A 10,343-nucleotide genomic window follows, 5' to 3' on the forward strand; every position below is an offset into this window, starting at 1 on the left:
GAAAAACTTTGTAGTATAAAAGATAAAACTTCAAGATATTTTAGCTTTCCTGTTCACTTGTCATCTTAAGATGTAAAAAAAGAGGTCTGTTGCAGTTGGATCAGTGTAAGGAGTGTCCACTAATTGCTCTTATCCTGAACTGCAGCTCATTCTTCTGTACACTTAATCAGGATTTTGAAGTCTTCATCTTTAGACAAACTGTGGAGCAAAAATAAAGCTCGGAGATGCTTGTCCAGCTTGATTAAGAATGGGAATAAAGAGAATATTTTCAAAATAATGTAATAATTTATCATTCTCCAGTATAAGAGGAGCTTCATAATCAGTCTGGAATGAGGGGGTTTATGTGTGTGTTTGCTTGTTTGTTTGTTTTTAACATTCTTACAAGCCCACAAACCACCCCTTTCCCCCCCCCCCCAAGAATTCTTCATCCTCCGATAACCTCAAATCTGCCAGACAGTTAATGGCTAAACAACCTCTCACTATAGTCTGATCAGGGAAGACAGGATTTTCCAATCCTCTTTCTCTCTAAAGGCAGTTTTTCTCATGCAGTTTTGCCAATCTCTGTCTTTCTTGATGTTCTGAAAAGTAACAAGGGAATTTCACTAGCTAGCTTGACATCTCGACCTGGATGTTGGGAGCTGGGCCCAAGAGGATCTCATGAGGTTTGACAAAACTAAGTGCAAGGTTCTGCACCTGGGCTGGGGCAACCCTGGTATCAACACAGGCTAGGGGATGAACAACTGAGAGCAGCTCTGAGAGGGCTTGAGGGTGCTGGTGGATGAGAGCCTGGACATGACCTGGCCATGTGCATTTGCAGTCCAGAAATCCAATCATATCCTGATAGCACCAAAAGCAGTGAGACCAGAAGGTCAAGGGGGGTGATTTTGCACCTCTTCTCCAGTCTGATGAGATTCCACCTGTAGGGCTGCATCCAGCTCTGGGGCCCCCAGCACAGGAAGGACATTGACGTGTTCAAGCAAGTCCAGAGGAGGACTTGGTGGAGGACACCAAGATGAATAGGTGCATGAAGCACCTATCCTATGAGGAAAGGCTGAGAGAACGGGGATTATTCAGCCTGGAGAAAAGAAGAATTTGGGGCAACCTAATGGCTGCCTTCCGGTACCTGAAAGGAGCCTACGAGAAAGATGGAGGCACGTAGTAACAGGCCAAGGGAGATATGGCTTCAAAGTGTAAGAGAGTAGGTTTAGATTAGATTAGGAAGAAGTTCTTTACTGTGAGGGTGGTGAGGCACTGAAACAGCTTGCCCAGAGAAGTTCTGGATGCCCCATCCCTGGAAATGTTTAAGGCCAGGTTGCACAGGGCTTTGAGCAAAGTGGTCTAGTGCCTTATATTCTATATTTCTAGGAAATCTCTGCAGCCAGTGCTGCTGCAGCTAAATAGCTGTCCCCACCCCTGCTTCCAAAAAGTCAGTAGTCACCATTGAGTCCTTACAGATGCCTTTCCTCCCTACCATGACTCTGTCACCTCTTCCAGGTTGCATATATGACCCCTAGTTGGAAAGTTTTGTTCAGAGGTTTGAATTTTAGGGGTCAAGTATTTTCCAGGATTGTCTTCCTTTTAGAGAGAATGGTCCAGCTGGTATCAAAGGGTGCTCTTCATGGTCTCCTGCAAAGTATCTCTGCAATCAGTGAGTTAAACCACCACTTTCAATATGCACTTCAATTCTTCAGCCAGATCCTGTTAGATAATGAGGAAACTATGGCTCCTAACAGTGAATTCACTGGGTAGCATACCCAGGGGTTTTTGTGCTGCTAGCGGAAGTTACAGAACAGGCACTAAATGACTATTAGATTATCTAAAATGGCCTTTTTATTTCGACATGAATTATTCCAACCTCATTGTCAAACTTGACATCCAAGGCAGGGTCAGGAAGCAGAGAAGTCCAGAGTATAGATGTCAATTCTCAATCTATATGGATTCAGTATTTCATTTACCAGACATCATGAATAGCATTGTCCTTGCCAGCATCCTGCCCAAATGAGGACTGTGCATTCAGTCAACAGCAGAAATGGGGGTGTGCCTTTACAAATAGTAGAACAGTACAAAAAGGTAAATAGATAGATACTGGAGCTGGCTGATATCTTGAGGATCTGCACGGTGGTGTGTTTTCCTTTCTCCCAGTATTATGCTGACACTGTGATGCCTTTTCCTGTTCTTAAAATCAAGAGTCATACAGGGTTAGAAGGGGAAAAGGGATTTTACCTTGGTATTTATTTTAAGGATCCTTAGGTGCACACATCCAGGTCATATGCATCGAGATACACCCCACCAAGTCTATGCCCCAAAAGATCTGGTATAACATTATAGGTCTCACTAATTAGCATATCTATCAAAGATTCCCCAATGAGAGGCTCAAGCGAGCCCCCCTCCCCAAGGAGCCTTCCCCTGGATGGTTCTATCTTAATTTACAGAATGTGTTCTCGAGAGGGCCTTGAGGTCTGGGGCACACTGATCCCTAGCTATGAAGCTTCTAAAATGTTTAGTCTCTTAGCTTGACAAACAAGTCCAAGAATGTAGGCAAAAAGCACTTAGAATACAGAAGTTGTAAAAAGGTATAACAGGGGTATAAGAGAAAAGGCAAAAAATCTTCATGGCATCAACTGCATCAAGTGTCTGCCCTGAATACATAGGAGAATTGGGAGAAAATATTATGTAAGTGAAATACTAGAATTTAGTATTGTCTTTGAGAAAATAGGGAGTTTGACATGTTCCTTACAGACATAATTTATTGAGATGAGATTATTCATTGTTTAGTCTATGCTTTTTGCTGGAATTTTTTGGTCCCTTTCATGGTGGACCTCCCTTTCTGTTCTTTTTTTTGTTTGTTTGTTTTGTTTTGTTTTGTTTAAGGGCTTGATTCAATGAAAAGACAAATTGCCTCTGTCCTGCATGTTTCAAAGCTCAAATGATGCAGGATGTGCTAAGGCATACGGAAGAGATATACTTCCAGATGCTGGGAATATCTGAGTTTATACACAATACAGCTGGAATTTCTAGAGCTAAGAGAGGAGATGAGAATATGCTGAATAATAAAATGTATTTCATTTCAAAAGAACACAGAAGTGACAATTGCTCATGCATCTTATTTCCTACTGTGTGGTTTGCTGCAATCTCTCAATGAAGAGCTAGATAAAATAAATAAATTAACAGGACACTTTCTGTGGCTGATTGTGGGACATTGTATTCCAAAACAGCAGCCATCAATAACAAAAGAGGGTAAATATCAAATTGCACCCCTTCACAATGCATCCCTAGTTAGTTTAGTGATCATAAATGGTGTTGCAAAGGGACGTTTTCCTGCCGTATGGTGCTCTGCAAACAAAACCACACTTTCCTCAAGCTTCCATTAATTTGGGAATACTCCAGTTCCAGCCTTCTTTCTTGTTTTCTCTTTGACCAAAAAAAGGGTTTGTGGTCTCTTAATGACTTCAACACCCTGTAATTTTGGCTGTGTAATGAACAGGGTGAGCTGGGGTCCTGTGAGTGCATTGTTGGCCCAAAGGGGTACCATGCTTGGGCTTGGGTTTTCCTATGGCTTCCTGAGATGCTGGAGACATCCAGCACCCCCTTTTCAGGAAGTCCAAACTTTCAATTAGTACAAGAAACTATAGGTGCAGGAGCTGGTTTACTGCTGTGTATGCTGAAATCCCCTCCTTTCTCTCACCTAGAGATAGAGTCTATCTTTAAAAAAATCAACTTTCTTTTCTAGTTTAGTTCAGTGGGGGATCTTGATAGTTGGAATGATGTTTCTTGTCTTTTAATGATTTAATTTTTGTTTTTAATCTCCCTAGCTTCACTTTCCTGACCTAACCGTCTTGGATGGTGTTCTCATTCAATGGAAGGTTTTTCAATACTGAAGAATATCCATTACTTAGTGATGCCAGCACTGCCTTAGATTTCATTTATAAATTAAAGTAAAAATAATAATAGATATGTCAGGTTATTATAAAAATTAAAATATAAGCTGTCGTTTAGCAAAGGAATACACAGGGAGTTCATAAAATCAGACTGGTTTCCACACCTTCATGATATAGCGTTCATAGGACCCCACAGTAATTATATTTTATAAACTCCACCACATCAAACTGTGAACATGTCTTAAATTTCTGGATATTCTATTACCACCTGCAGCTTTTCAAACAGAGAAACCTAATAAATTATCAGCAGAGGGATTCAGGCAGTAACAGAAAGAGAGCAACTGTGGAATTCATCTCTTTCTTTACAACAGTGCAAAAAAATCTAGTAAAGATGATTTTACCAATAACCTGTGGTAAAGCAGGGAATTTCCTGGGGTTCAGCCATTGTACAGCAACTGGTTACTGCAGAGGATGACCAATCCATTGACAGGTCTGAACAAGCTGAAATTAATATGATTGCAGTCCCTGGATACAGCTGAAATTCATATAGAGGCTCCCAGTGCCTCAGGCACTTCCGTGTGCAGTCTGGCCTTGTCTTTTTAAATGCTGTATAGGATGATATGTAGGCTCCAAAATTACCTACTGTCACTGCAAGTATTGCCCTTTGCTTTCAGTGACCTTTTTCAGCTGTAAGAAGCCATGGATTTTGGACTTTTATTGGTTTTTATTGTTTGCCAGTCTGAGCCCTCATGTTTCCTGCACCAGAGTAACCATTTGGATGGACAGGCAAAACAACTACATACTTTGGTAGGACTGACTTTGGTTCCAGTTGAAATCGATTCCACTAGTTCAAATAATGTCTTTTCTTGTCGACATCAGAAGATATGTTGTTGAAGCCAAAAAAAAACCATTGGACTATACTTACCTGTACAGAAGAAAAATCCAGGTTGAGTGGCAGAGTGATGCCTGAATCACTTGTTTTAAGCCTCATATGAGAGGAATCCATGCAAATATAGATTCTTGTATATTATAAAATATAAACTAGCAAAACTAAGTTGATTTAGACAATATGTTAATTATTCCACTGTTTGCCCTCAAAGAAAAGTAGGGGAAAAAATGAACACTGAGAAATATGAAGGAAGTTATAAATGCATTTTGTCTCCTGCAAGCTTCTTCTTGTCTGTCTTTCCTATGGATGCTATAGACATAATTTAATTTTTTTTTTTTTTGTCACAAATTATTTTATAGTCTTCTGAAAAAAAGTCCCAGACAGGACAGGAATGCGATGCAATTGTCAGTGTAAAGGAATAAATATTTTCCTCACAATGTAACCCTTGCACTGTGACTTTGAGCATCTGATTCAGGATTACAGGATGTTGATGTTATGGAGGTTGTTTAATTAATCACAAATAACATGGAAAAAGAATGAAAATTTGTCTCTATGTGCTGTTAATTACAAATAACTTGATTTCACTTTATATTTGCACCATATTTTATTTGTTTTCCAAGCAACATTTACAGATGCAAGTTTAGAAGGCAGTAGTTGGCCACAAGGAGGTATTCAATTTGCCTATGTAATAAGGGGTAAACCTGGCCTCTCAGGGATCTTTAAGGGCATTTACTCCATTGATTGTATCAGCCTCTTTGACACTTCAGTTGTGAAGCTTTAGCAGTGCTTGAAAACATACGTGCAAGTTAGGGAGAGCAGATTCCTGCCACCTGCTTGCTTTTCATAATATGCATATAGCTCTGGTTATTTTTTGTTGAAGATGAAAGATATGATCAGAGCCGGTTCAGATATTCCTGAAGTAGTATTCACCTAAATCTGACAAGGAGATGCAGGAGCACAGATACACAGCTACAACCTTGTTACCAACAACAATCTTATTACTGTACTTGAGTGTTATCAGCACCTGAGCCCTGCTTCTGCCTGTGTTGTACAGATTTACCCAGGGAAAGTGCAGTATACAAAAACTTAAAGTGTCCCTGGAAATAGCCATTATTGGCTGACCAAATTACCATAATTTGTGCAGTTGGTTCTCATTAGCCATAATGTGAACATGTAGATCTCTCTATTCAGGCTCAGTAATCCCTCTCTCTCCCGTGTGGGAATTTTTGTGCTATTCTCGGCAAAAGTAGTGCATTTATTTCCAAGTCTCTTCAGAAGAAACTTCAACATGTACATGAGAGGCACGAGAGGAAGATGATGGGACCGTAACAGTAGTGAGATATTTTAAAGTTAATTTTCTTTCCTTTTCTTCTCTCCATCCTTTTATATCTTCCCTGTAAACTCTCTGCATTAGGGACCTCAGAAGTCATAAAAAAATTATCACCCCATACCTCCTCATCACAGCTACTCTCAGGAATGGAAAAGTGTTTTGTATCATCATTCCACCTCACCCTTAGGCAGAGCAGATGTCCTTTGCAATCACTTATATGGAAAGCAAAATTGCTTGTTTAGATTTGTGTTACGCAGATAAAGCACAGTGATTACACAGATATCGTACAATTGTTACTGGTTGTGTCATTTTTATAGGTTAACAATTCTACTTCTCCTACTATGAGGCAACTTGCATTAAAGGCAGGTGCTAGAGCTGCCATCTCCTGTGACTTTTTGGCACAGAGGAATGAAGATTATTCCTCTGGAGGAAGTTGTTTCTCAGTATTAGTGTGTCCTTTTTTATCTCTCTGTATAGCATGCAGATGCAGCAATGTGAAACCTGATGCAGGTTTACTTACAAGACTGAGTAAAGTCAGATGGCTACTGTGTAGAGGATATGACCTGATTGTAATCTCCATCATTTGCTCTGTTGTGGTGCCTTGAGAACTTTAACTCCATAACAGGAATATTTGAACTGAATGTGGTAAGACAGAGACATGGGCTTTTGATGTTGACTCTGATGCTATTATGTTAATAAAAATAGTAACACTCATCAGACCATTAATATTAAATATTTTCCCATGACAACATGTAGCATTATCTGTAGTGGAAAAACCACCTTGCCCTTTGGCTTGTCACATTACAAGGACCTACTTTATGTTTGGCTAGTTTATGGTTTATGTTTCTCCTGGCCTTTCTCTTGGTGTCAGTCTTCAGCAAATGCTGGAAATATGAGGTATAATATAGAACTATGGGAAATCCTCACAGCTGTCTGCAGCTTCAGAGTGGATCCACTCTCCAGTGCCTTTGAACAGAATTTGCTGAGGTAGAACACAGAGGCTGTCATTCTAAAAAGCTATAAAAAGAGTATGACTACATGTATATGTAGAGGGGGTAATAATAACTATTTGCATTGCATTTTCGGTTTCATAGTCAGGACAATTTGCCATTCAGAAAATTCCAATTTCCCCCCTTTGTTTTAAAATATAGAAAAAATGCACAAAACTTTAGTCTTGTAACAAACTTATTATTTCAGCTGCACTCCCAAAGCATTTATATTTTAGTCAAAATGCCTTAAGCATTTGAGATAAAGCAGCACTACAGTCTGAACTATGAATAGAAGGTAGGCACTGATGCTTTGTAAGATATGTGGCATTGGCTTTTAGTCATCTACATATCTGCCTTGAAAGTAGATGATTGCAGTGGAATCTGAGGCCTGTGTTGCTCTCTGTCATTTCAAGCAACAAAAATTCTGAAAACAAAGGGAAGTTTAATTCTTTTTTGGTTTGCCTTGGCACCTTAAAAGAGTATGTCATTAGCCTTGATGGAACATTTCATGACACCAGTTCACATTCAAAAATGTCGGGTGTATTTTTGGCTCCTTGTCAGAGCATCTTGAGACAGGACACATTTGTGTAGACTTTGAGCTTCACAATCAAGCTTAAGCATCCCATTAATGCTCATTGTTCTCTGAGAAGACTGATAGTGCTCGCTGACCTCACCACCCATTTTATAAGTAGGAGGATGTTTAAATGACTGACCTCCATGAGAAGACCTGACAAGTTCTTTGTAGCCTGTCAGAGTTGCCTTGCTTTGGAAAATGATTGAGCACGAATTTTTTTCTCTCTGAGCCCAATGCTCGTGGAAGGTTGGCAATGGATACTGAAACATTATTGTAACATTTCAGATTCTTTTGAAAGAATATGAGAGTCTGTAAGAAATTTCTTTTTAGCCTTTATTTCCAAACAGAAACCCCTGTATTTCAAGATCCTTTTGAATCATGTACACTCTCTTTATCTCACCCTATTGTGCTATGCATGACTGTATCCTAATAGGTAGCAACTCCTGTTGCTGCCTTAGCCTCTGTAAAGTGACTTCTGCTACACGTCTCTCCCATGTTATTGCAAAGGAGAAAGCCAGGCTTGTGCTGGCATCTGTGCAAGAGTGAGAAATGTATAACAGTATTATATCTGGCAAGTCATATGGATGCCTTGTTTGATCACATCAATCATTGGCTTTGCAGCTGAGACTTTTTAATGATAGTACCAAGCACGTTCCAGGAATCTGACTGAAACAGAAAAGGCTGGACCCAAAAGGCTTTTCTCAGAATCTAAATGTGTCTCACACAGAATTCAGAAGCCAGTGCACAAAGTTGTGATGTGGAAACTGCTGTTCACCTCCTCCCTAACCTAGGAAGGGCAGCATGAGTTCTGCTCTCTTGGACTACAGAATTTCTTGGGCACCTGCAGTCTGACTTTTGCGACAGTAAAGGCTCTATGATTCTTGATGTGATCAAATGGCTTGCACTTAAGCACCATTTGAATCCAAAGCTTCCTCTCCTTTACCCTCTGGAGCACTGCTAATCTGATCTGAATTCACTGAGCTGCTCAGACAGCAAGTAACTAATGTTGGTTCAGTTTCTTAGTGAGCCAAACCTTCCAACTCCCAGGAAATTGCCCAGTACCACTTTGTAGGCATGTCTCAGCAAGGAGAAGGGAAGCTTCTCTGTTTTCTGGCTTCCTATCACCATGTGAAGCAAGCTTTCTACCATATGAGAGCGAACTACTGTGGTCCCTGGCTGAGTTGAGAAATGTTCATCTAATGTCATTAAAATCAATCTTTGGAGCAGGAACTGGCGCTCTCTCAGGTGTGTATTGCAGCTACGAAATACACTGTTTCTAGTTTTTAGGTGGCATTGCCTGGTATGAGGTAGAATAACTGTCATAGATGAAAAAATGGATTGAACTGTCAATGCCATGAGGGTGCCCTCGTGGGCATGGGTGAGTGTCCCAAGTGGAGCCGCTGAACTCCTGAGCAGGAACCTCCTACTTGCTGGCTGCAGCCAGTGTAAGTTGCTCGTAAACTTTGGTAACAGCTGGACTAAACAAAAGTGACTTGTCCTCAGTTCTTCAATTAAGAGAATCATGAGCCAGAAACGATTGGGTGTCTGATCACATACTTCTGCATGTAGACAATTTAGATGAGGAAAACTCAGGGCTTGGAGTGCTGGAAAGAAGAGCTGATGTCAATAAGAAGGGTTTCTGAAAAGAAAAAAGTCTCTGAAAAAAAGAAGAGAGCCTGGAAAGATGAAGGTGAAGAACATGGTTGGAAGAAAGGTCATGGAAGTGATCCTGGAGACCAAAGATCTCACAAAGACCCAACTGGAGATGGATGCCAGGCAACACTCAGGGACCTTGGCTTGTAGCAACCAACATGGGTCACGGTGAGCAGTGACATGGTAGGAACTAACCTGACTTTTTTCCTGACTGTCCTGAGCCAGGAACAATATTCCTGCTGGAAATGGATGGCAAGGTCTAGTAGCCATCTGGCAGTGGGGGCAGTGGAAACATGAGTGCCTCACAATCGAGTAAAATTCTTGTCTCACTGGTTGTTAAGTAAACCTCAGTACCCAAATCATCGAGGGGATGCTGTTCACTCTGTCATTGCACTCTGAATCATGGATCCTGTGGCTATCAGGTTCCCGGTGACTTGGAGCCATCTTACAATTGCAACTCTGCCTTCCCTTAGGGAGCAGGAATTTCTGAAGCTGGAAGGATTTTTGACCACATCCATTTTGCCTCTGTCATGCATTAGCAAAGCCTACAGCTATTTCAGGCCAGGAACTCATACCAAGTTAGCATTTTCTACTAAAACTGGGTCTTTGGAAGGGCTTACAATTATCTAACTCAATGATGCGACCTGAACTTTTGTAAGACAGATGGTTTTAAATATAAAAATACACTTCCTGTAGATACATATTTTTGACTTATTTCTCCTCTTCTCTCCTAACTGAGTGACAAGTATTTAAGACTTGCAGATACCTCAGTACAACTCCAGCATAGGATTCTCATTTTCTTCACCTTTCTTTCCTTCACCCTTACTTTTATATCTTACATATCTTACATTTCTCTGATTTGTAACCCCCATGTTCTTTTTCACTGTTCTACTGTATCTTCAGGTCTCCTCTTTCCCTAAGTGCTAGAAGGCTTTTAAGTGCAAGTTCATTGTCATGGAAAAGTCTGTGAAATACTTCCAATGTCCATGTATACTCTTTGTCAAGGATTTATAAGCAGAAAAATTCAGTG

This window comes from Corvus kubaryi, unplaced genomic scaffold, assembly GCF_017639235.1.
Source record: "Corvus kubaryi isolate FWS band 111438036 unplaced genomic scaffold, C.kubaryi_AGA036_p1.0 133, whole genome shotgun sequence".
Classification (NCBI taxonomy): Eukaryota; Metazoa; Chordata; class Aves; order Passeriformes; family Corvidae; genus Corvus; species Corvus kubaryi.